Source organism: Mustela putorius, unplaced genomic scaffold, assembly GCF_011764305.1.
Source record: "Mustela putorius furo isolate JIRA1106 unplaced genomic scaffold, ASM1176430v1.1 tig00000228_pilon_pilon_pilon, whole genome shotgun sequence".
NCBI lineage: Eukaryota > Metazoa > Chordata > Mammalia > Carnivora > Mustelidae > Mustela > Mustela putorius.
Window position 1 is genome coordinate 34362624 of NW_025421322.1, and position 22794 is coordinate 34385417.

At 47.8% G+C, this 22794-nt stretch overlaps 1 long non-coding RNA gene across 1 annotated transcript in view; it reads left to right on the plus strand.

The window, feature by feature from the left end:
* LOC123391475 overlaps window positions 1-22794 on the plus strand; it is a 91992-nt gene that overhangs the window by 36639 nt on the left and 32559 nt on the right. Inside the window, exon 3 of the long non-coding RNA XR_006606194.1 lies at window positions 9966-10095. This is a non-coding gene — a long non-coding RNA (uncharacterized LOC123391475). The remainder of the gene's footprint in view (window positions 1-9965; window positions 10096-22794) is intronic.

Here is a 22794-nt window from a genome sequence, read left to right on the forward strand (position 1 = left end):
TATTTGGATGCCAAGGCTCAGCAGAAGGAACCCATTTGGTTGGTTAATTACCCTTGAAAGAGTAAGAAGGTCAGAGGAGGGCATGGATGACAAAGTCCATTGAGCCTGCTGGATGGAGGCCAAATCAATCCACATTGACCTCCTCTTTCTCCTCTGGAGGTGTCAGTGACTTCTTAGGAGGTGGGCACCAAGCAAATATTCTGATGCCTTGGAGAGGCCAGTCTGTGGGGAAGGGCTCTGAGCTTGAAACCAGAAGATCCTGGTTCTAATCTTTTCTTTTCTATTCTCTTAGTGCATGACTTTAAACAGGTCATCTAGCCTTTTCCCTTAAAAAGGGGTGCTCATCCCAAATGATGCTGGGGGGCCTTCCTGCTCCAACCCTCTTTGGCTATTAATTTTGGGAAAGCTGAAGCAGCTCATTATCAACCATAGGTTTGGGATTCATCTCTTAGAAATCTGCCAAGAAATAAGTTTGACCATATGTTGAAAATTATTGAAGCTGGATGATGGGTACATGGGGGTGCATCATGCTATTTGCTTTATTTTTACATATGTTTGAAATTTTCTATAATAGGGAAAGTTTTAAGAATCTGTAAAAGCCTTTTAAAGTTAATGGCAAAATTATCAGATTTAATTCATTTGTGGAAGACCAGAATTTCTCATGCATCAGGTCGGGTAGAATGTGGTATAATTTAAGGAAAGCCCACTTGATAAAAAGTCTCTTTACCACCCACTCTCATGTTGCCTGGGAGGCTTCCAACGTCAAACCCTTTAAGAGAGAGTGTAGTTTTGTGGAAAAGAACTTATTTTGGTCTTGTTTGGCCTGGATTTGAATCCCGAACTTCAGTTTTTAAAATCTGTAAAATGGTAATAATTGTACTGACTTAGTGGGCATCCGGTGAGGACCAGGAGCAATGTACAAAGTACTAAAGTAGCTCTTGTTGTGACATCCTGGTTGCCGTACAGTCTTTAAAATACAACTATTGCAGGGTAAGTCTCAGGCTTATAAATGAACCTAAACGAATGCATTCGTAAGCCCATAAAATGGCATATCTTAGTGGGATTGGGGTCCCTGATTTCTAATGGTGGGAGGGTAAGGAAAACCGGGCAAGAGGCTAGAAAGGCAGCCAGTGGGTGAGGGAGTAGGGGGGTTTCAGAGACATTTCTCAGCCCCGCCACTTCCTCATATATCCTTAACACAAGGATTTATTTTTCATACTGAACCCGGGTGTGCCTCTGTCCCTTCTATCCCGAAGGAGCCTAAAAGCAGCATGACAAAGTGTCAAAAGACTTGGATTTTTGTGTCAGAGATCTGAATTCAAATCCTAATCTGCCATTTCTTAGTTCTGTGAGTTTATTAAAATCATTCAACTCCTCCGAGACTTCCTTTCTCTTCTAAAAATTTGAAAGGGGTGGATTTTTGAGAGCATTCAATGGAAAATGTTATAATGTCTGATTTGCAGTAGGTACTCAGTGTTTGTTCCCTTCCTCTTTACCTGTAATGGGAAGCTCCAATGGTTCAAATGTCCTCCTTTTTGCATCATGTGACTTGTGCCATTAGCATATAGTTCAGCTGAACCCATTAAGAACATATGCAAATCTTCTTATCCATGATATCTCTTTAAGTTTGTGAAAAATGTGGTCACGTTTTGTTAGCCCCCTCTTTCTTCTGCTATTCTCTCCCCACTCCATGACCCAGTCTTCACTTTTCACAGGGAAATCTCAGTGAATTTAAACGAATCTTCATGTGCCTAAGTGTGGTAGATCATAACACTGGCCACAAAAATGTCCCTTCCCTGTATCTTCGTGTTTATATCACTTTTTAAAGCTCTTCCTACCAAGAAGTGAAGGTCCTTCTCTGCCCCTTGAATCTCGAGTGGACAAATGATATGGTTGGCCAATGGGACAATAGCACCAAGATACTTGAAAAGCATCTGCTCATTGACACTCATTCTCTTGGGATCCCTGTTACCAATATCTGGACACCCCTGGACTATGGTCTATGACAGGCTGTGTGCAACTAAGATGAGCCATTGTAGCCAAACCCCTGCATATGAGATAGTTTAGCCAAGGCCAGAGAAATGATCCAGGTACCCTGACCTAATCTTCTAGCCCACAGAGTAATGAACAAAATAAGTGGCTCTGGATTTAACCCTCCAAGTTTTGAAGGGCTTGATTTGCAGAAAATCTTACACATCAGGGTTTCAGAACATTTGTTCTCCTCTGCCTCCTTGGATATGCCCATTCTGCCCCCAATTGTTTTTTTGGCAATTCTGAAACATCCATTTTCTTGGAACTTTCTAAATTACTGGGTGCTTGGCACAAGTGGCTCATTCTGTCTGTTCCTGACTTCTTCCTACTAAATTCAAACCATATGGTATAGAAATACAGATCAATGTCCAAAAAGTCTTTAGAACCTCTTTGGAAGCTTAAAAAAATCCCACCCAAAACTTTTGCAAGGAAATCGTGCTTGGCCAAAAAGAAGGAAACATGAACAGCTTGAGTTCTGCTCAGTTCTTCCTGCAAATGATAAATAATTCTATACTTAGAAGAATTTATTCTCTAGGTTTGAATTAATAAGGTGGCCTCTGCATGACATTCAATGGGTCTGCATAGAATTTTGGAGCTGGAAGAAGCCTCGGATTTTCTTTGGTTCAACTCTATCTTTTTTTTTTTTTTTTTTTTTTTTTTTAAAGAACTGGGATTGGAAATGCATCTGTAGTAGAAGGACCACAGATTCCCAGAGTCAGAGATCAGTGCTTACAGTGGTCATATTTGAGTTTCTATGGATGTAACTTCCTGCTTTCTGGAGCATTCGATGAAAATGTGTATGTAAGGGTCTGGAAATGAAGGCATGGAGGGAGGGATATGGTGTTGTTGAATCATACTGGTCTTTCATGAAGCCACTGGACCCAATCATGAGTGGTTTAAGATCAGGGGTGTGGTTCATTTTTCACTGCATCTTTGGGTCTGCCAAAGTGCTTGGATCAATAGGTCCTTTCATTTATTCTTCTGTAGACCATTTAGAAGTCAGGTACAGACTCATTCAGATGTAATTACGCTGTAAATGAGGTGATAAATAAGACGACTCTTGACATGGAGGAGCTCATAGTCTATGAGGGAAGACATATGCATAAACAAATGATTAAAAGGGACACTTTAGAGAGGAGTTGCATCTGAAACCTTGAGATTAAAAATTCAGTGGAACTGATGGACATTGGAGAGCTGTTGGACTCCTCCTTGCTTTACTATATGTAGCTACTCCTATCATGTCCCTGAGACACCAGTGAGGTCTAGGAGTTTTGATTTGACAGAAGCCACCATAGGTTGGGAAAACAGGAAAAGAATGGGTGAACCCAAAGGCAATCATAATTCCATAATTGTTCTTAAGTCCTTATTCCCATAGTGGGTTATAATATCATCCTTGCATTTATTTCAAGAAGCCTTGGTTTTTGAGACAAACAAGTTTGAATTTGAACCTAGATTTTGGCACCCACTTTCCATCTGAGTTTTCTGAGCCTTGATTTCTTGTTTACTAAAGTGGATGTTGATGGTTGGTTCATAGCAGTTCTTTAAAAGTGTGGTTAATGGAACGCCATCTATCAGTTTTAAGATCCAAATTCCTTAAAAATACCTGAGAATTAATTAATAAAGAATAGAGATCCTAAGAATGCATTAAAGTTTAAAAACTATCATGGTAATGGTTTTATTGGCTGAAGGAGAAAGGATAAAGATGGGTTAGTAAAGAATGTTTCCTAAGGAAAAAATACTGGATGGATGAAGGAAAACTCATGGAAGCACTACCAATTTTATGATAACACACTGTGATGGGATTGGGGTTCATCTCCAAGTCATGAACATGAGAAGAACATGGGATATTTATGCTTCAGAAGGAGCACAAGGATGGAAGGATGTGTGACAGTACATTGATGCACATCAAATATTCATGAGCTGTTCTACAGTTCCTAGCCTTCTGTGAATTAAGTTGGGGCCATATAATAGGGTTTTGGCTAAAAGGATGTGGGAAGAGTGTAAGCCACTTTTAAGAGTTACAGTTCTAAAATCCTTTCTTTGTATTCTATAAAGAACGTGGAGGCCATGTATTTCAGAGGACACAGAGGATGGGGAAAGCCAGCCAACTCACATCAGATGATGGTATAAGTGAGAACACTCATTTACTATGTCAGGTTATAGATATTCCAGCATTCATCACAACAGGGCTTCTCCTATCTAACCCAAGGGACCAGATTAGAGACAGAGGGACCAGTTAAGAAGCTGTTGTAATAGCAAGGTCTAGTGATGACAAGGGCCTGGACTGTGATAGCGTCTTGTAGATGAAGCAGCAGCAAATCCCCAAAACACTGTGGAAATGGCACAGCCAGGTTCCAAATCTCCCAGGAAACAGCCTGGATTAATATACAGCTCCCAGCTTGTACCCCTGCCTCCACCTGTCCTCTCTGACAGTCTATTTTTAACTCAACAATAAGAAATATCTGCTAAAATGCTAGTCTGATTATGCCATTCTCCTGCACAAAAGGCATCAGTTGTTTTCCAACCCTCACAGAGTAAAAGCCGAGAAAGGCCTCTGAGGCCAACATGATCTGCCCTCTTGTTACTTTTCTGACCCAGTCTCTACTTTGTGCCTTTTTCCATTAATTGCACTTTGCCCAAAGGGATATCCTGATGTTTTTTTCAGCCCCCACACATGCTTGGACCTCAGGACCTATGCCCATCCTGTTTCTTCCACCTGAAATGCTCTTTTTCAGATTTTTCTCAGGATTAGCTCCTCACTTTAAGCCATTACTCAAATGTCTTTTTGTTGAGACCTGTAATTTAAGATTACATTCCACTCCCCTCCAACACCCCTACCTTCCCTTCATTGCCTAATTTCTCTCCATAACATGTAACACTACCCAAAATATTATATTCCTACCTATTATTTATTTAATGTCTGTTTCCATCCACTAGAATGTAAGCTCCAGCAGGGCAGGATTTCTTCATATTTACTTATTTATTTTTGCACACTGCTATATTGATAATGTCTGCAGTAGTGCCTGGTACCCAGTAGGCACTCAATACTTACCGAGTGAATGTTGACTAAACATGAAGAATATTGTTAGCATTTAGGCATTGGTAGAAAAAAAAATGCCTTATAAACACAGAATATGTAATAGGTAGAAAAGGCATAGAGGGCACTAGGGGAACTCAGTTTGCCTGCAAAGATATTGACAGTTTCTGTCACTCAGCTTAACTTTATCTCTTGGCTGTTTTTGATCAAGTGGTCAAGACAGCAAGCTTGTTACTCCCTTACATCTCTTTTGTCCCTTCTTTATCCTGGCAGCTCCAGAAAGGTCATTGCTAATGGGTGGTGGTGGGGGGCAGGCTATCTAAGAGAATGTATGGAAGGTCATGCCTCCAATGGCGCACACCCTACAACAGGTGATTCATTGACTTCTATTCCCTTCCTTCACACGTCCTTCATCATGTCTTCCTCTTCATCAACCTTTTGTCAGGTGGCTGCTGCTTTTTAGCCACCTCAGTAGTGAATGGTTTGAAGACTATACTTGTTCCCAGGTTAAGAATGGAGGCTGAGAAGGAGGGAATAAGGCAAGGAAGGATGAAGAGAGAAGAAAGGGTGGGAGGAGTTTTGGGGGCATGACTCATGATTAACAGCGATTTGAGAGTCATCTCACTGGATTTCACTGAATTTAGGCCATACAGTCATGGTTAAAAAGATTTAATTCCCAACTTTAGGAAGATGACAGTATATTCCCCAATCACTGTGACACTAACCCTGCATAGACTGTTGAGAAACCCCATGCGGTGTTCATTGAATTATCCCAGTGCTGATAAATTCTGCCACTCCATCCCAGATTCAATTTGGAGGTTGCAGATGCAGAAAAGATGATGAATGTGGGGACGAATCTAATTTCATTAACTGAAGCCTTCATATTCTGCACTTCCAATAAATATCGACATAGGGTGTGATGAAAATGTGTGTAGCTGGTGGCCTTTTCCCAGCTTTGTCTTGCCAGCACTGTATAGAGAAGCCAGGGAAAGAAGCAGTGTTAGATCTAGCTCGAGAGCCTTTGGGTGCAAGTCTTAGTTCCATTAGTTACTGGTTGGGTGACTTTGGAAGACAGAGCTTTAATTTTTTTCATCTATACAATGGGAGATGTATTAGTTCTTCCAAAGATCCAGGGTCAGAAAGTGTGAAAAGTGCCTGAGGACTTGGCCTCATTGGAGCTTTTCACTCTGCCGTTGATGGTGACTAGGTCATCTTATGTTGTCTCTTTTCTTGGCCCCAGGATGGATGTCCTTACATCTGTGGGCTTCCATTCTTCCTTATGTAACCCCAGTGAAAGCAGGATGCTCATTTCCCAGAATTCCCATGAAAAGTCATATAGTCAAATGCCTAAGCTGTCTCTGGGGCATGGGTTGGGGTGGGGGGGGGTGTTCTGATTGGCTTAGCCTTGCTTACTTCTTCTATACCTGGGGCTGGAGTCAGCTACCTTGGAGCTGTCATAAAGAGGGAGGGGAAAATGAATGCCAGGGAGGCCACCAAAACATCTCTACTGAAGACATTAAATTGTTTCCTCATCTCTAAGTACCTGGTTGGGGTACAGGGAGAGGACTCATTGCCTTTCTCTATTCCCTCATCCTTTCCCTTCCCTACCATCTGCTTGCTACAATGAGCTGCCAAACAGTGATGTTCAGACAATGAGCATTATGGAGTGTGGGGAGGCTGCTGGTGTGGAACACCTCAGTATGCTCTCTGCCCTTTATCGTAGAGTGGAGCTTGGCCAGGAGGGAACCTTAAGAGCGGGAGGGTAGAGATTGGGTACTTATTGCCCTGGGGATCTCTCTGTTGGGGCTCTCTCTGTCCCTCAATTCCCATTGGAAAGCCCTCTCCATGTAACTACTCTCTTTGGATTCCAGTAACTTCTGTTCCCTTTGCCTCTCTGGACCCGGGGTGGTAACTGCTCCCGGCTTTCATTAACCCTTCAGTTCTGCACTATCCCTTACTGGTTTTCTTCCTACATGTAGTTCTGTTATTAAACAGCTTGTATGTGCTTTGGCTTTGCCATCAGAGTCCTGACTGACCCATACCTTCATCATTTTATGTGGATGTCCCGCGGTAGGTGGGACACATGACATCTGTGGCCTCATTCTCCCTCTGTCTCAGGTCTTGCTTTCCTGTCTCTTGATCTATTCTCTTTGCCTTGTGGTCTCACCAACACTGCAGTCCTAGTAACCCAGGATTTTAAGTTATGAACTTCATGGGCACCGCTTTAGAGAATGCACACCTCACCTTGCTGTGGTTGCTGGACCCCTAGCAATTATTCATGGCTGACTTCTAACGACCATGGAGGCTCTGTGGTGGAAGTGGGTTGTCCACAGTGACCACGTAGGCCCAGGAACATTTGGGTATTTCCAATGTGGAGACCTGGCTCAAGCCTATGCTTAAGGGAAGGTAAGACAGTCCATATCGAGGATGAAGCCTCCTGTTTCAAGTCTCTAGGGGCCTTTGCTTAACTGTTTCAACTGCAAAATGCACACTTAAAAGAGAAAGACCTCCTGGGTGGGGGTGTGGGGTGGTGTGGTGAGAGGGCGATGCCGGGGAAGCTGTCAGACTCATTCAACAGCCATCCCACAGAGGAGCTCCGTGGGCCAAGCCTGAACCCTCGGAGAGGTGGCACTTCTCCCTTTGGTGCTCAGTCCCTTGTCACCAGAGCTCATTATCTGCTCAGTGTGAGTCACTGTGCCCCACTCAGCGGCCCCCACACCCTTTAGCTGAGTAGGCTCTGAGAGCCTTCCTAGTAGGAGGACACGGAGCAGGAAGGCCCCAGACTTAGGCCTCCTGGGACTTAGGGAGAACACTGGCTTTCTCCTTTTTCCCATTTTGAGACACCATAGAAGGAGGGAAGGGAGAGGGAGCAGGAGAGCAGGAAGGGGAGATCTGAGCTTCAGAGTAGCAGAAAGGGTCTGGGAGAGCAGGTGCCTGGGTCACAGAGACCACAGATCTGTGTGGACTCTCTTTGTACTGATCACTACAGCCACTGCCTTGTCCCCTACCCTTTGTCTTGGTCAGGTCTCACTTGGCTGTCCCCAACATGCATTCCCTCCCCTCCAGCCTGTCATCCCTCTTTCCTCACCAAGCTGCTCTTGATCTTTCTCCAACCCCACCTTCTTGTCCATTTTAACCATTAATGCGGGGCAGAGGCCCATGTCCTCTCCTGCCTAATCCCACTGCTTGCTATCTGTCCCAATTAGGCCAGTGAAAGCACATGTCTAACAGCAGATTCTCTCAAGTGTTGGTCATTCTACTGGTGTCCACCTGCCTAATGGAAGTATCCATCCTCCTGTCTGTGCCCTGAGACAGGGAACTCCTGGGACAGGACTATTCTATCCAACTCTGCATCTCAGAAGCTGACATAAAGTTAAACCAGAGGCTCGTAACAGGGGCAGTTGTGCCTCCCAGGGACACTGGGTAATGTTGGGAAACATCTTCTGGGTTAGAACGGCAGAGGGATGGTACTGGCATCTAATGGGGAGGCCAGAGATGTGCCTGATGCTGCAGCCCACAGGGCAGTGCCCCCACTCCATCCACAACAAAAGATTATGGCCCCAATATCAACAGTGCCAAGGTTGAGAAGCCCAGCCTAATCCCTTGGTGGTTACTCAAGCAATGTTTGCTGAATGAATACATTATGGAAAATGCTGTGAAATATGGGTTGCTTACCATCTGCCACATACTGAACTGATCGCTTTCTCTGTCTGTCTTAAATCTTCCCTTCACCCCATAAGGTTTTAATCACCGTGAGCATGTGGGTGTATCTTCCCCACACCCTAGTCCCCCTAGGTCTGGCACTGTGCCTGGCACGTTACAGGGGTTTCGTATGTGCTTGAAGAAGCTGAAGCTCGGGGAGGTCATCTGACGGAGAGTGGCCTGCTGGGGCTCTGACCCTGCCGTGGTCTTTCTGCAACATCACACCAAACAATAACTGCCTGCAATTTCCAATGTCTTTTACACCTGCAGGTTCACTGACCTTCAGAAATGCAGGTAGAATAGGTTTTATTCAGCCCCTTTAGTAGTGGGGAAGTTGAAACACGGGGGTCCCAGGGACTTGGTTTAAGTACTGCAGGGAGGTCTGGGTGGGTCTTCCTGGACCTCAGTCTTTTCAGAGGAGAAAACAGGTGGGCAGGTAGGGAGGGTTGGTGGAATCGGCACTTTCTCTTCCACCAAGACTTCTTGATGAGAATCTAAAGTAAGCCTGTCTGGGTCAGTGGTTACTGTGTTGGGGGGCTTTGTCAGCTAACTGGGGTATTATCACATTTCCAACCTCAACGAAGTGAATTAGCAAGACTCCTGAACTTGAGTCAAAGATCTGTGGACAGATGATCAGGGCTCGGTCACTATTTAAGTGATCTTGGCCAAATTCCTTAAACTTGCCTCATCTAATTTTTCTCCTTGGCTAAGTGGAGGTAATGCTGCTGGCAGGCATAGAGGAGATGAAGCTTGGAAACGCTTCTCGAGGTAAGAGCCCTAACCAGTGCTCTGGACTGGGTGTGATGGGTGACCTTTACATTAAAACCTGTTTTTTGGCTACATTCAGTGAAATAAGCCAGACACAGAAGGACAAACACTGTAGGATTCCTCTTCTGTGTGTCTCTGGTCAAAGCAGAACGGCAGTCTAGGACTGGGGGCAAGGGAGAGGATGGGAACCGACTTTCTGCTTGGGATGGTGAAAATCCTGGACAAGGGTGGTAGCAATGGTTGTACAATGTTGTGAATATACTTAATGCCACTGAATTGTATACTGAAAAATGGTGAAAATGGTGAATTTTATGTGATTTTATTATCACACACAAAAAAGAACCAAACATGGATTCCCAGTTTTTCAAAAGGATTTGTGTGTTTGGCCTCATCAAATCCAGTTCTTAACCCAACTTTTCTTTTACAGAGGAGGATGTCAAGGTAGAGAGAAACCAGATGACTGGCTCAGGGAGGCATGCATGCGAGGATGGACCATGAGGAAAATGGGATCCAGGATGTGTCAATTCCATCTTGCTGCTTTTTGGTCATTGTCCCAGGTAAAGCCTTAGCTTTGGGTGGGTGGCTGGTGGTCAGAGAAGATGCCCTTTTCACTAAATAGGGATCAGGGCAAAGGTAAAGTATATTTTCAAAGTTTGGAAACCAAGCAGAATCAAGTCCTTGGGACATCCATGCACTTGCTGCTGGAAGCAAAGTGTACCTGTTGCTGATCAGATGAGTGACGGCAAGACAGGGAGCAGTCCCAGAACCACTAGTGTGTCTACTCCAGTGTTGGAGGTGATCAAGTGCTTGTTGAGAGAATGCACAGATAAGCAAGCACATTGCATGGAAGAATCTGGTGTCACACCAACTGCTGATTCCCAGATTTGCCACCTCTTCTTGTCAGAGACCTGAGTTCAGGTCACTTTCTCCTCCTAAGCCTCAGTTCCCTCATCTGTAAATCAGGGATAATAATGTGCATAACTCACAGGCTTGTCTTGAGAAGTAAGTATAAGATGTGGTAAGTGTTCAACAAGATAATGACTATCATAATATTACTGGCAGTAATAATGGATGAAACAGGGATTTTATATTTGAGCAAGAGTCTTCTCTGTTAGATCCATGTCAAAGCTTCAGGTCTCCGAGGTGCTTCCAGGAGAGGGGGGGGTATGTGATATTCAGAGATGGGGCAGGTGGGGGACCATCCAGGATCTCATTTGACCATAACCGTCTGTGGTGGTGCAGAGAGAGAGCCTTTGTGTGATTTCGGGGCATCCCTGATACATAACTCTGCCCAGCGTCAGGGTCCTTATGTGTCAAGCAGGCATGGTGTTCCTCTTCTTCAGACTGTTGCTGTTTCCACGGGAGAGACAATCTGCCCAAGAGTTTTGTGAACGGCAAAGTGGTGTGCAGCATGAACTAGAGTCACATCAGGCACTGAGTTAGGGGCCAGGCTGTAAGCCAGGGCCTGTGTGCCTCTGGGGTTCCATGCTTGTGATGGGAAATGTGCTGGGGGCCTGGGTGAGATTATCTCTTGTGAGCCACTGGGCCCTGAATAGCAAGGTCTCCAAACTTCTCAGAAGAAAGGCTATGCCTACTTGCAAGACAAGTCTATAATTATAATTTTTGATTTAGAAAATAGCATGACTCAAGCTTGAAGCGGTAGGCAATGTGGGTAGTCATGTCTTGGTTTCTTTCCCAGAAAACCCTCAGCTAGGTACAACACACCTTTGATGGATGTACAGTAGAGTTTTTTCTTTCTGTGATTTCAAAGACCTCATTAGTGCATTCAGAATATTAATTAGTTCTATTTTCAGCCATGACAAGCTGAAACTTTTCTGGCTCTTTCCCCCTCCTAGTGACTTTCTTTACTGGCCATCCTCAGCTTTGGTCATATTAACACAGCAAGGCGATAACACTGGGGGAGGGGAGAAGATGAACAGAGAGAGAGGGCCCACGGGGCATGCTTTAAGAAATTAAACTCAGAGAACAGCCTAGAAGACCGCTGTTATGATCAGGGTTACAGTCAGCCAAAACTCAGGGAGCTGAAGTAAGCAGCCGGATGTCAGAGGGACTGAGGGCCTGAGGGGCGGGGCGTGTCAGGTACCCGCTTGTGCCCTGGCCATTGCACCGCCACGCAGCGGGGGCGGGGAGGGGCTGGGGAGGACGCAGAAAGTGGCATGATCTAAATGAATGGCTGGCAACAGAGACAAAGTAGAAAAGCACCCCAGACAGTCTGGGTTCGGCTGCTTAAAATAGGCAAAGACATTCTTTGGCTAATGTATAATCACCGCAGGGATTAATGCAGCGCTGCTCCTTGGGGTTAATTTATACTCCATGAGCTCCTATTTGATGAGATTTCTAAAATGCATAAGAGCACAGGGCTCGTTAGGGACTTTCATAAAAGCCTGGTTCGGGGAGAAGAGAGGGAGCCGGTGCCACGATGCCGGCTCAGAATAACCTGGGCAAGTCTGTCGCTGGGGGCAGGTGCGGGAATCTGCTGCTGACCTGCCGGCCTGGGGGCCTTCACTCCTAGTCCCGCTCAGCACTGCAAGGAAGCAGCATGGGTGGAGAGCAAAGACGGGGCGCGGGAGGGGGGGTGCTGTCCTTGAATCCCAGGCGAGTGGGGGCAGGAGGGATCCTGGAGAGCTTATCCTACCCTCCACTGCTGCCTGTGGCTGGACAGATGGGGGACACCGAGGTCTGAAGGGGTGAAAGCTCATGGTTCAGTGCTTTTTTCTTCTTTCCCTCTTCTGGATACAACCCAGCCCTCTGCGCTTGTCCAATATTCCTGGCAACTTCCTTTTACTACTGTTTTGCTTAGTCAGCACTGATCCTAAGTTCTCGCTCTGGAAGGAAGATGTCACTCAGTATCTTCCATTCACTCAGAAGGAACATACCGCCCACCTTCTTGCCTGGTGTTGTGTTCAGCTCTGGAACATGCAGCTGCAGATCTCACCCCGTTTCCCTTCAGAGGACCGTCGGGAGCAAGGCAGCATTATAAACCCAGACTCCTAAGCCTCCTGCGAGCTCCTGCTCTTCAGTATGTTGCTGCTGAATAATGAAGGGATCTCCTGATTGGTTTGTCTCTTTCTGTCCCCGTCTGTCAGTTCAGGAAACATGCACCCACAGATTAATCTTCCAGAAAGCAGCTCTGGTCATGCCGAGCCCTCTGTGGTTCTCATCGTCTTGACAAATCCCGCACGCTGAAACCCCATTTGGATTACTTATCCCTCACATCCAGACAATGCAGAGCTCGAGGTCGGTTCTAGAGCCTGCTGTCTGCTATTACCTTCAACAGGAGCAGCGGATTCCTGTTCTCCCCTGCCCAGACTTCCTTCCCGCTGTCTGCTTTGGGGAGCCACACCCACTTTTTAAGGCTCTCCTGTCACATCACTGCCCCCAGGAAAACTTCTCTGAACGCTTTCCAGAGAAAGAGTCCCTCACATCTCTGAACCCTTCTCAGAGACCTTTCCAGTGGTTGGTTTTGTAATTCCTGCAAGTTTTAGCTCATGCTCAGCCTCAGACACCGCAGTTTACTCATCTATAAGATGGGACATTAGTGATACCCAGCTCACCCCTTGTGAAGACTGAGTGTGGAGTTCCATACGCTAGCAGGTCCACTCGGCCCAGAGATGATTGTTTCTATCGCTGTCATGGCACTGCTCTATAGAGCATCATTTCCATTTCTTGTTAGACTCCATAGCACCGGAGCTGTTCCTTCCATGTAAGTGAGACCTGCTACCTGATTGATCAGGGAACTGTATTACTCATTCACTGAACAGAGGGGTACTGATTGCTTCTAAGGTACCAGCTTCTGAGAACACAGTGGTGGAGCCACAGGCCTGCCCTCCCGCAGCCCATGGTCTGCTGGGGAGGCACAGACACAGATCAGGCTGCAGTAGCACAGGGGTCAGAGAGGGACAGGAGCTGACAGGGTCCCACGAGTTCAAGTGAAGGGATTCACTGTGTTCTGGCTCTTCTCATGGGAACTTCAATGGTATTTCTCTTCCCTAAACAGTGCTTTTCTTCCCTAAATCTTGGCCAAGACTCTAAAGTTGAGAACGAAGGGATTCTAAACAATGAAGGTGGAGAGCGGGGGAGGAACTGCTAAGGGTTGGCCCTCAAGTCAGGCCAAAGGCCTCGGCCTTCACTCCCCTGGAGGCTATGAACGAACCTGACAGCGGGTGAACAGGGAGAGGGTTGCAGAGGAGAGTGCCAGGACTCTGTGCACCTGGTGCCCTCCCCATGGGTAGGCAGTGTGGGTACAGGAGGGAGGGTGGGCTTTTCTGAGTATCTGAGTGCTTGGCCTGGGATATTTGGGGGAACTAGGGGTGGTAATGGGGTGTAGGGCGAGTGATGCATGGAGCCTGAAGAGCAGGGAAGCCAGCTGTGAGCTGTCTGGCCACAGGCCTGGAGTGTATGAGATGGTCAGCTGTAAGCCACGGGCGAAGGGAACATGATAAGCCACAAGCCAGAGATGGCATCACCCAAGCTAGGGGACTGTAGTTAGAGGCCCCCAGTAGAGGTACTTCCATGGGGATCCCAAAAGAGTTGCATAAGGAAAGGGGTAAGCATTGCATCTGCCACACTCACAGGGCCTCCAGTGTTAGATGACAACTTCAGGCATTGGACAGTTCCTGCCCTTCACCTCTCGCCACAGGAGTACCCTGGCTCCTCCCATGCCACCCTGCAGCACCCAGAGGCAGCCTGGAAGGAGGAGAGAAGGTGAGATAACAAAATTTCATTTTCTGCAGTGGGCCTCTTAGCCCGGGACAGGAGGACACTGGCAAGAAGAATATATATATATATATATATATATATATATATATATATATAGAGAGAGAGAGAGAGAGAGAGAGAGATTGAGAGAGCGCTTTAACTTATTTATTCGGCAGAGAGACACACAGACAGAGGGAACACAAGCAGGGGGAGTGGGAAAGGGAGAAGCAGCCTTCCTGCCGAGAAGGGTGCCTGATGAGGAGCTCAAACCCAAGACCCTGGGATCATGACCTGAGCCAAAGACAGATATTTAACAACTGAGTTACACAGGGGTCCCAAGAAGAGGTTTTAAATAAGGTGAGGCTTCAGGCTTTGGTGTTAGGCTAAACTGCTAAGTTTTGAAACTGCAAAGTAGGAGTACTTGGTAGCACCTAAGAGTTGTCTGGAAAGTCAGAGTTCTTCCTTCTCCAGATCTGGGGAAGTGAAATTCAGACCAGCAGTGTCAAGGCATGGATGGGGAAGAATAAAGCTGCCCTTTGAGCCAGGGTCGAGGATCCCCACAGAATGACTGAGTGACTTGCTCAAGTGGACACAGGAAGGAGGTGTGAAACAGGGTCATAAGCCAGGAATGAATTGTAAATTCTTCTGTCCTTGGTAAGGAGACAGGACCACACAACTCCCAGGGCGAAAGCCACTTGCTTTTTCCAGGCTCAGCATAGAACCTGGTGTTGACCTCAGTGTTGGAGCAGAGAGAGATTGCAAGGGCTCTAAATGGCAAAACACAGTAGGCGCAAAGGTTGGAATGTGCTTTGATGGGAGAGTCCTACGGCTTTTGGTCCCTGAGGTCTGCAGGATCCCTGCCCATAGGAGGGCTCCTCGGGGTCTCCTGCCCCTGCAGAGGTCTTTCCTCTTCAAGGGAAGGAGCTGGGTGGAGGTGGCTCCTTCTGGGGAAGGATTTCCAGGGATTTTCTAGCACTTCACTCAAGTGCTTTCTGGCACAGCAGGACCAGTTGACTTGATACTGTTAAGAGCTCAGTGCTCGAGAGCCCAAGTGTCAGAGTCTGGGAGAGTAGAGATAGAAGGCAGAAGGGCCATGAAAGATGTAGCTGAGTGTTCTAATCATCTCGGCAGTGCGGAGTCAAGGGCCGCACATAGAGGTGGCTGAAAACCAAGGCTTCAGACAGCGTGGGCAGGAGGGGGGATGAGGGGAGCGGCTCCCAGCCTGGGGGGCCAAAGCCACTGCTGGGATGTCTGAGCCAAGCTGCAGGGAGGGGCTCCCTGGGGGAAGAGAGGTAAGTACAGGCCTTGAGGACGAAGTGGGGAGGCTGGGAACTGAGAAGAGAGGACAATATAGAGCAACATGGAGGGGAACCCAAGACTCTGGAAATGCAGAGGAGTATAATTTAAACTGAGGAACACAAATAGGTCTCAGGCCAGGCAGCATGTTAAAATCACTGGGGGGAACTTTAAAAAAAATAGCAATGTCCAGGTCCTATCCTAGATCAATTAATTCAGTGTTTCGGTGGTGGGACCCGAGTATCAGTGTTTTTATTTTTAAAGCTCCCCAGGAGATTTTGCTTTGCAGCAAGTATTGAGAACCAGATTGGGCGAGTGAATCTGGGAAAGCTTCTCAGGAGGACAGAGTGTGCCTTGGGCAGGAGTGGGAGCTAGGTGAGGCTTTCCTGGAGGAAAGATGAGGCAGAGTCCGGAGGACATGGCAGGACATGTAGAGGGAGGACAGGCCATTCTTCGTGAAAGAAGAGTCCATGGTGGGGGCTGTGGGTTGCTGGGACTACACCAGCCCAAGGTGAAAGCTTCTGGGAAGTCATGGGCACATGTCACAGCATTTGAAGCTAGGGATGACATCCTCAGTGTGTCCGTGGGGAAAGAAAATGGTGGGTAAACACCCATTCTGCCTGTCCCTCAGAGGGAAGGTTGTGGAAGGAGTTCTGAACACCTCAAATCAAGCTCCTGTTTGCCACAACGCTATCCTTGAAAGGCACCTTGACATTGGCTTTCCCCTGTCTTTGTCTCATTCTCCCTGAATCCATACTCCTCCTTCCCGGAATTATCTCGCAAACAAACTTCCTTCACTGCAGGCTTTATTTTAGGCCATTTGGGGGACCCCAATGGGCCTCAGGCAACATCCAAACATTGTTCTCAAGGATCTTGTGGACCCTGATAAAGAAGTCAATGAGCACAGAGGTAAACACAACACGTAAGACACATCCAGGGATCGGCCTCGAGGAGATGAAGGAGGGGTGCCAGGACCCATCTTGGGGCATTATGGAAGGCTTCCTGGAGGAGGAGTTATCTACAGGAAGATCTGGAAATCAGGAAGCTACTGGCCTGCCAACGAGCATGTGTGGCTATAGGGTGAGCAAAGCGGGTAATGTTGAACGTCAGTGCACAGAGTGGGGGATACACCAAGACTGTCTGCACCCAGAGTGACATCGACAGGGAATTGGGGATCAGCAGTGCAGAGCTGGAGAGCACCATTCGGTGGGGGGAGGGTGCTGTGCAGAGCTCGACAGGAGCCAGCTCATGGGTGGCTTTCTTGGCCACAGGAGGGGTTGTTATACCACCATATCCTGGACACCACAAGGGACTCAGGCAAGATAACAGTCCCGTGTATGAGCTGTTTGTGACATGTGAGTTTCAGGTGTCTGGTACAGGGCCTGCCCCAGAAATTGCCTCTAACACAAACATTACTTGTCATCATTTCATCTTTGGGGTCCTTCCCCCTGTTCTCTGTGCCTACCCTCCCTCTTCTTCCTTCCCAATTTTGTCTTCAACCTTCATCTCTTTTTTCTACTCTCTGGAAATAACCAGCTGCCTCCAAGTACTTAGCAAAGGAAAAAACATCCTCTTACCCAGAGAGAAACTAGTCAGAATGCTGTACATTCTGCCACCTGGCTCCTGGCTCCTTCAAAAGCAAGGAGGGGTTGGCGGAGAGAAAGAAGGTCTGTCTCCCGACAGGTGGGTGACATTTTATGGGGAATAATAAGAGGATTTCTGTCAAGCAGGCATGATGGGTCCTAACGATGTTTGGGTGTTTATAGTTGTGTGAGTATAGGTCATGGCAGAGTCCTGAGGCATGTGAAATTTCTAGCTGCTGATGGGGGATGGCAACCAGTGTTTTCAGGTAGGACCGGGAAGATGCTGAGAGTGGACGGCCCGATGCTCACAGGTGCTCATCGAGGGTTACTCTAATAATTAGTTCATCAGTTCTTTCTCTTTCCCTCACCAGAAATATCAACTCCAGGGAGCAGTCACCCTTCTTACCCATTCACCATGGCTGTGCCCAGTCTAGAACCACAACTGCACCTCATTTGCTGGTTAGGATTTTCTCCTGGTGCTGGCTTTTAGGGCTGGTTGTACACATCTGCTTCCCCCTGCTCCTCTGCTCAAGACAAGAGGGACAGCCCCACTCAGGAAGGGAGGGGCGCCATGTTTCTTCTTAGCTCTGTACCTCCACGATGGCTGACATACTCTCCCCGAAACTGGTCAAAGCCGCGGGATCCCCTCTCACTAAGGTGGGTTTGCACTGGCTGTTTAGGGTTAGGAACAACGCCAAGAAAGACCCCGGTGTTGACTACTTCTCCACCCACTTTCCCTTGGGGGTGGTTCCATTTTCACATTAGGAGCCGGATGCCTACACAGGTTTCAGGTGTCGCATTCTGACAAGACTCTTTTCAGAGGTTCCCGTGGCTCTCTCCTGCAAAAGAGGAAACTTCCCATCGACCCCTTCATTTCTCTGTGGCTGGAATTGGGCCCCAGGCTCATCCCTGCACCAGTTGCTGGCAAAAGGGAGATGGTGATGGGGATGGCTCAGGCCGGCTCTGCTCAGATCCGTCTGCAGGGAATTGTCACTAGGAACTCCTTAGGCTCCAGCTGGACCCGCTGGAATCAGAATCTCTAGGATGGGACCCAACCCACGTCGTTATTGGGTAGCTGGCAACTCGGGTGCTCATGGAGCAGGACCTGCTGGTGCTGGCCCCCTGGGCTGAAAGGTCCCCCGGGGAGGGAGCCAGGGGGACGGATGCGGCTGCCGGCTCTCCCGCTCCAGCTGCGGTCACAACAGTGATGCTGCCCCTAGTTCCACCGCAGCCAACTCTGGCCAACTTTGTTCTCACTCGAACACTCAGCCAGTGTCTGAACTTCACTGCTTCTTAAACCTTTTGAAGTTCACTTTTGGGCATCAGACCTTAATATTTCATGTTCATAGACATCGTCGCTGTTTCATTCAACACGTTTTTATCAAGGCCCTGGAAGGGGTTCTGGGTTCACGACTGGGAACAAGGGACACGGGGAGGCTGGAGAAGGGAGCTTTGCAACATTCTGAAGGTGAAGATTCATTTCATCATTTTATAGTTGAGAAAAGCAAGGATCTGAGAACTAAGGGACTTGCCGGCGGCCACGGGGCCGGAAGGGCAGAGCGGGGGCTGGAGTGGGGGGGCCTCCTTTCCAGGGCTGTTTACTGCTCACCCACTCCCTTTCCTGCGCTTCCCTAAAATCCTCCACAAGTCTCGTTCCTTCTTCCTGACACCCAGGTGCTGTGCTGATAGAGAGCTGGGAGGAAAAGGAAATAAGAAAGATGACATTTTTAGAGGCAAGACAGTCTAAAAAAGAGTTTCCCCCCTCTCTTCCTTTGTAGGTGAAGTAAAGCAAGTTAAAGGCTATGTGGGGAAATGATTAAGGATCAGTTAAGAATACTTGCTTGATAGACTTATTATCATATGATCTCCCTGATATGAGGAAGTGGTGATGCAACATGGGGGCTTAAGGGGGTACGAGAAGAATCAATGAAACAAGATGGGATTGGGAGGGAGACAAACCATAAGTGACTCTTAATCTCACAAAACAAACTGAGGGTTGCTGGGGGGAGGGGGGTTGGGAGAAGGGGGGTGGGGTTATGGACATTGGGGAGGGTATGTGCTTTGGTGAGTGCTGTGAAGTGTGTAAACCTGGTGACTCACAGACCTGTACCCCTGGGGATAAAAATATATTATATGTTTATAACAAATTTTTAAAAAAATAAAAAAAAAGAATACTTGCCTGATTTTTCCCATCCTCCAGATGTCTGTGCACCAGGAGAAAAAATGATCTGTTAACAAATAAAAATAACAAATAAAGGAAACAACTTTAAGCTTCAGTCAGAGCTCTGTTGGGCTCATGCTCCGTAGCATCTGGAAAGTGGAGATCTCTGTAGAAATAAACTTGAGGCCACGGGGGGCTTGGTCTGGTAGGTCTTCTTTGTTTATGGAAGTACTTGAACTTTTGTAGAAAGTTTGTAATTCCTTAATTCAAAATGTGAATTTTCATTCACTGCCTATCTGAGTCTGGGCTGTCGTGAACTTGAATTTTCACTTTATCTCCCCCGGGGCTGTGTGTGTCATGGAGTTTAGCATATTATAAATGGGCAGGAAACATTTCCTAGCATGGAGGTGGGTGGTTGCTCTGGACCTCAGCCCCTCACACATTCCCAGCTTACTGGCACCTTCCTTAAACCCTTCCAAGGCTCTCTGTCCTCTGTCCCCTGCCCCACCTCCCCCAGCCCTGCTTACAGCCCCCTGGGAAAGATGTTCTTCACCATGGATTCAGAATCATTCTACTTTAAAGAATAAACTGTTGGATGTAGCTCATGGGTGCCCCTCCCATGACAGTCTGCAGAGTTACCGTGAAAAGCACGTTCTGTGAACTCTGGGAAGCAGCTGCTGGGTCACCAGGGCGTAGCCTGGGGAGGGAACACTGGGCTCCACAGTGTTCTGTGAGGTTATGGCCAGATCTCCACTTTCTCACCTAAAAGTTGGTGCTTCTCCTCCCCTGAATTACTGCCCTCCATGGGTTTTCTGCATTCCCCAAAGAAACTAGTTGCCCTCAAATATTTGCTTCAGAGCCTGCCTCAGGCTGCGGCTCATGCAGGCCAATATGCGGCGTGATGTCTTGATCTGGTTTCAAGGCCTGGTCTGAGTGAGGTGCAACATGGCACAGGAAAAAGGTTATGAGGGCCATGGGCTCGCCTCTCTTCTAGGTTTCTACCTTGCTGGGTCATCTTGGACTTTTTGCTCAGCCTCCTAAGCCCATAGGATTCATGTCAAGGCCCCCTTCTCCAGAGGGTTTGCTTGTGTTGGTGAGTTCTGGGGACGAAGTGTCCAGTGAGCCTTTGGTGTGAGGCAAATCCCTCTGCTCCTGGGTGGCAGCTCCAGGACTAAGCCTGTGATAAGGACATGGGACAGTGTCGGCTGAGAAGAGCTTCTGAGGGTGAGCCCCAGTAGAGGCCAAGCAAAGAAATCCAGCCCCTCCTCTGCCCCCCAACCTTCTTCCACTGTCCTAAGTGGAACAGGCATAGCCACAGCGCACGCCGGGGTCTCCCGTGGCAGTCAGGGAGGGAAAAGAAAGAAGCCAGACTTTAGGGCCAGTGGGGAAGCAGGACAGAGAATGCTTCCCTGAAGGCTGGGTAGGGAGATGAGCAGAGGAATGTCCAAACAGCTGCTCAGGAAGAGAGAGAAGCACCAATTAAACAAGTGAGCAAACAAATCAATGTGTAATTACAAATTATGATGTGATCTAGGAACACGAAAGGGGAGCTTCACGGAGGAAGTTAAGCAGGATCGAGGGCACGAAGGATGAGGGGGAGCCATCGGGGCCCAGGCTTGGCTGCGCGCGTTCACCCGGGGTGGGAATTCCCCAGTTTGGGCAGTGAGCAAGCTGAGCCCAGAGGCTGGGGCGGCAGAGCCCACGGGTGTTAGAGCTGGAGTTTGTCTTGGGGTTTCCTGTTCTTCTCACCCTCCCTGCGCTTCCTCTAGAAGGTGTCCTGTCGGACAGATGCAGACACGGAGGCTCCACGCCTCCAGTCTGAGAGCACGGCGAGGCTCACATGGCTTTGTCACACATCCTGCCTGCCTCATCGCCAGGCCCTGGCTTTCTTACCCGCAGCCTGTTCTGCTACTATCTTCTCTCACCTCCCAGAGCTGTTTCCTCTTTGGTCCTCACGAGTCAGGAGTCGGAAAGGCGTGGAGGGGGATGAAGATGGGCGGCAACACGGGGCGCCTCACTTAGAATGCAGCGGGGACCCCGCAGGGCATGCTCTGCTCGACCGCAGGTCCCGCACCTTGCGGCCCGCACCCCCAGCAGGTGGGGGAAGATGAGAAATATCTCAAGAGAGGGCACATTTCGCATAGGCATTTTACTTCTGGTCTTTCTCTCCTGTCCTAGGAACAGGGCACTGACCACCACTGGCGAGCCAGTGAGGTCCCACCACGACCTCCAACTCTTGTTCTGCTCCAGTCAACTTCTCTTCAGAACAATCCTCCCCAATTTCTTCCTAAAACCTCATAAAAGCTGACCTTCCCTTTGTCCCTTCGGACTTGCCCTCAGTTCACTATAGTTTGCTCGTCCTGAATTGCAGTTCTCCGACTCCGGAGTGAACTCATTTTGCTGATATAATAACCGGCTGCTTTATTTTTAAGGTTGGCAGATGTCACAGAGTTAATAATAACTATCCCTTCCTGAGAGCCTGCTCAGAGCCCCCTTGAGTATTTCTTCTCACTGAATCCTCGAAGAACCTGGATGGGGAGTTATTGACAACATATGTTAGCTTTATCTCCTGTGCATGCAAATTGTAGAAGTGAAGTCACATTAAATTAAACCCCAGAAAATGGGGTGGGGTTATTATGGAGACAAAAAGGGTCTCATACAGCCCAGGAGCAAGATCAACAAACTTCAGGGAGGGTCTCAAAATACAACCTGCAAAGCTGAGTGCATTTTCTCCCTGTTGGACCATCTCTGCTCTTCTTTGAGCATCTCCCTGTGTGCCTCATGCCTGCCTTTCTCTCTCTCTCCTCCTTCTCCCCCCACTCTCTTTCACCTGCTCTGCACCCCACTACAACCAACATGGTAGCATCACAGCTGTCCCAAGCTTCCACATCACACATTCAGTAACTCAACAGACCATTTTCTCTGTTCCAATTCGGAACACCCAGGGGAAGGGAGCAACCAGCTGCAGCTGAGGGAAATGGTCATGAAAAACCGTGACTGCTGCAACCTCCTGCAGGTGGGGTGGCGGGAAGGGGGCGACACGCAGTCCTTCCTGGAGAGTGGACCAGGCAGAAATGGCAATAGGTGTCCATCACACTCACTACACAGGGGAGGGAACTGAGCCCCAGACAGGCCAAGTTGATAATGTCACACAGGTAGTCTGCTAGCAGGATAGCGATTTGAACAGGTGACTGATTCCCCAGAATGCTTCCTTGTGTTGTCCCAGAGTTTCTCACAGTGTGGGACATACCCCAAAGTTGGTATTTGAGATAAGCTTTGGTGCTGCATGAATGGACATTTAAGCTTTAATGTATATTAGAAAAATAATCAGCACTATAAAACCATAATATAGAATTTCTTTTATAAAAAGATTGTAAATGATAAGAAGGAGCCAGTTAAAATATACATTCAGTAAATCATAGTATAGATTGCATAGTACATAAATAGGACAAAATTCGTGATGGTCATTTGCACAGGACTAAATATCAGCAGGGGTA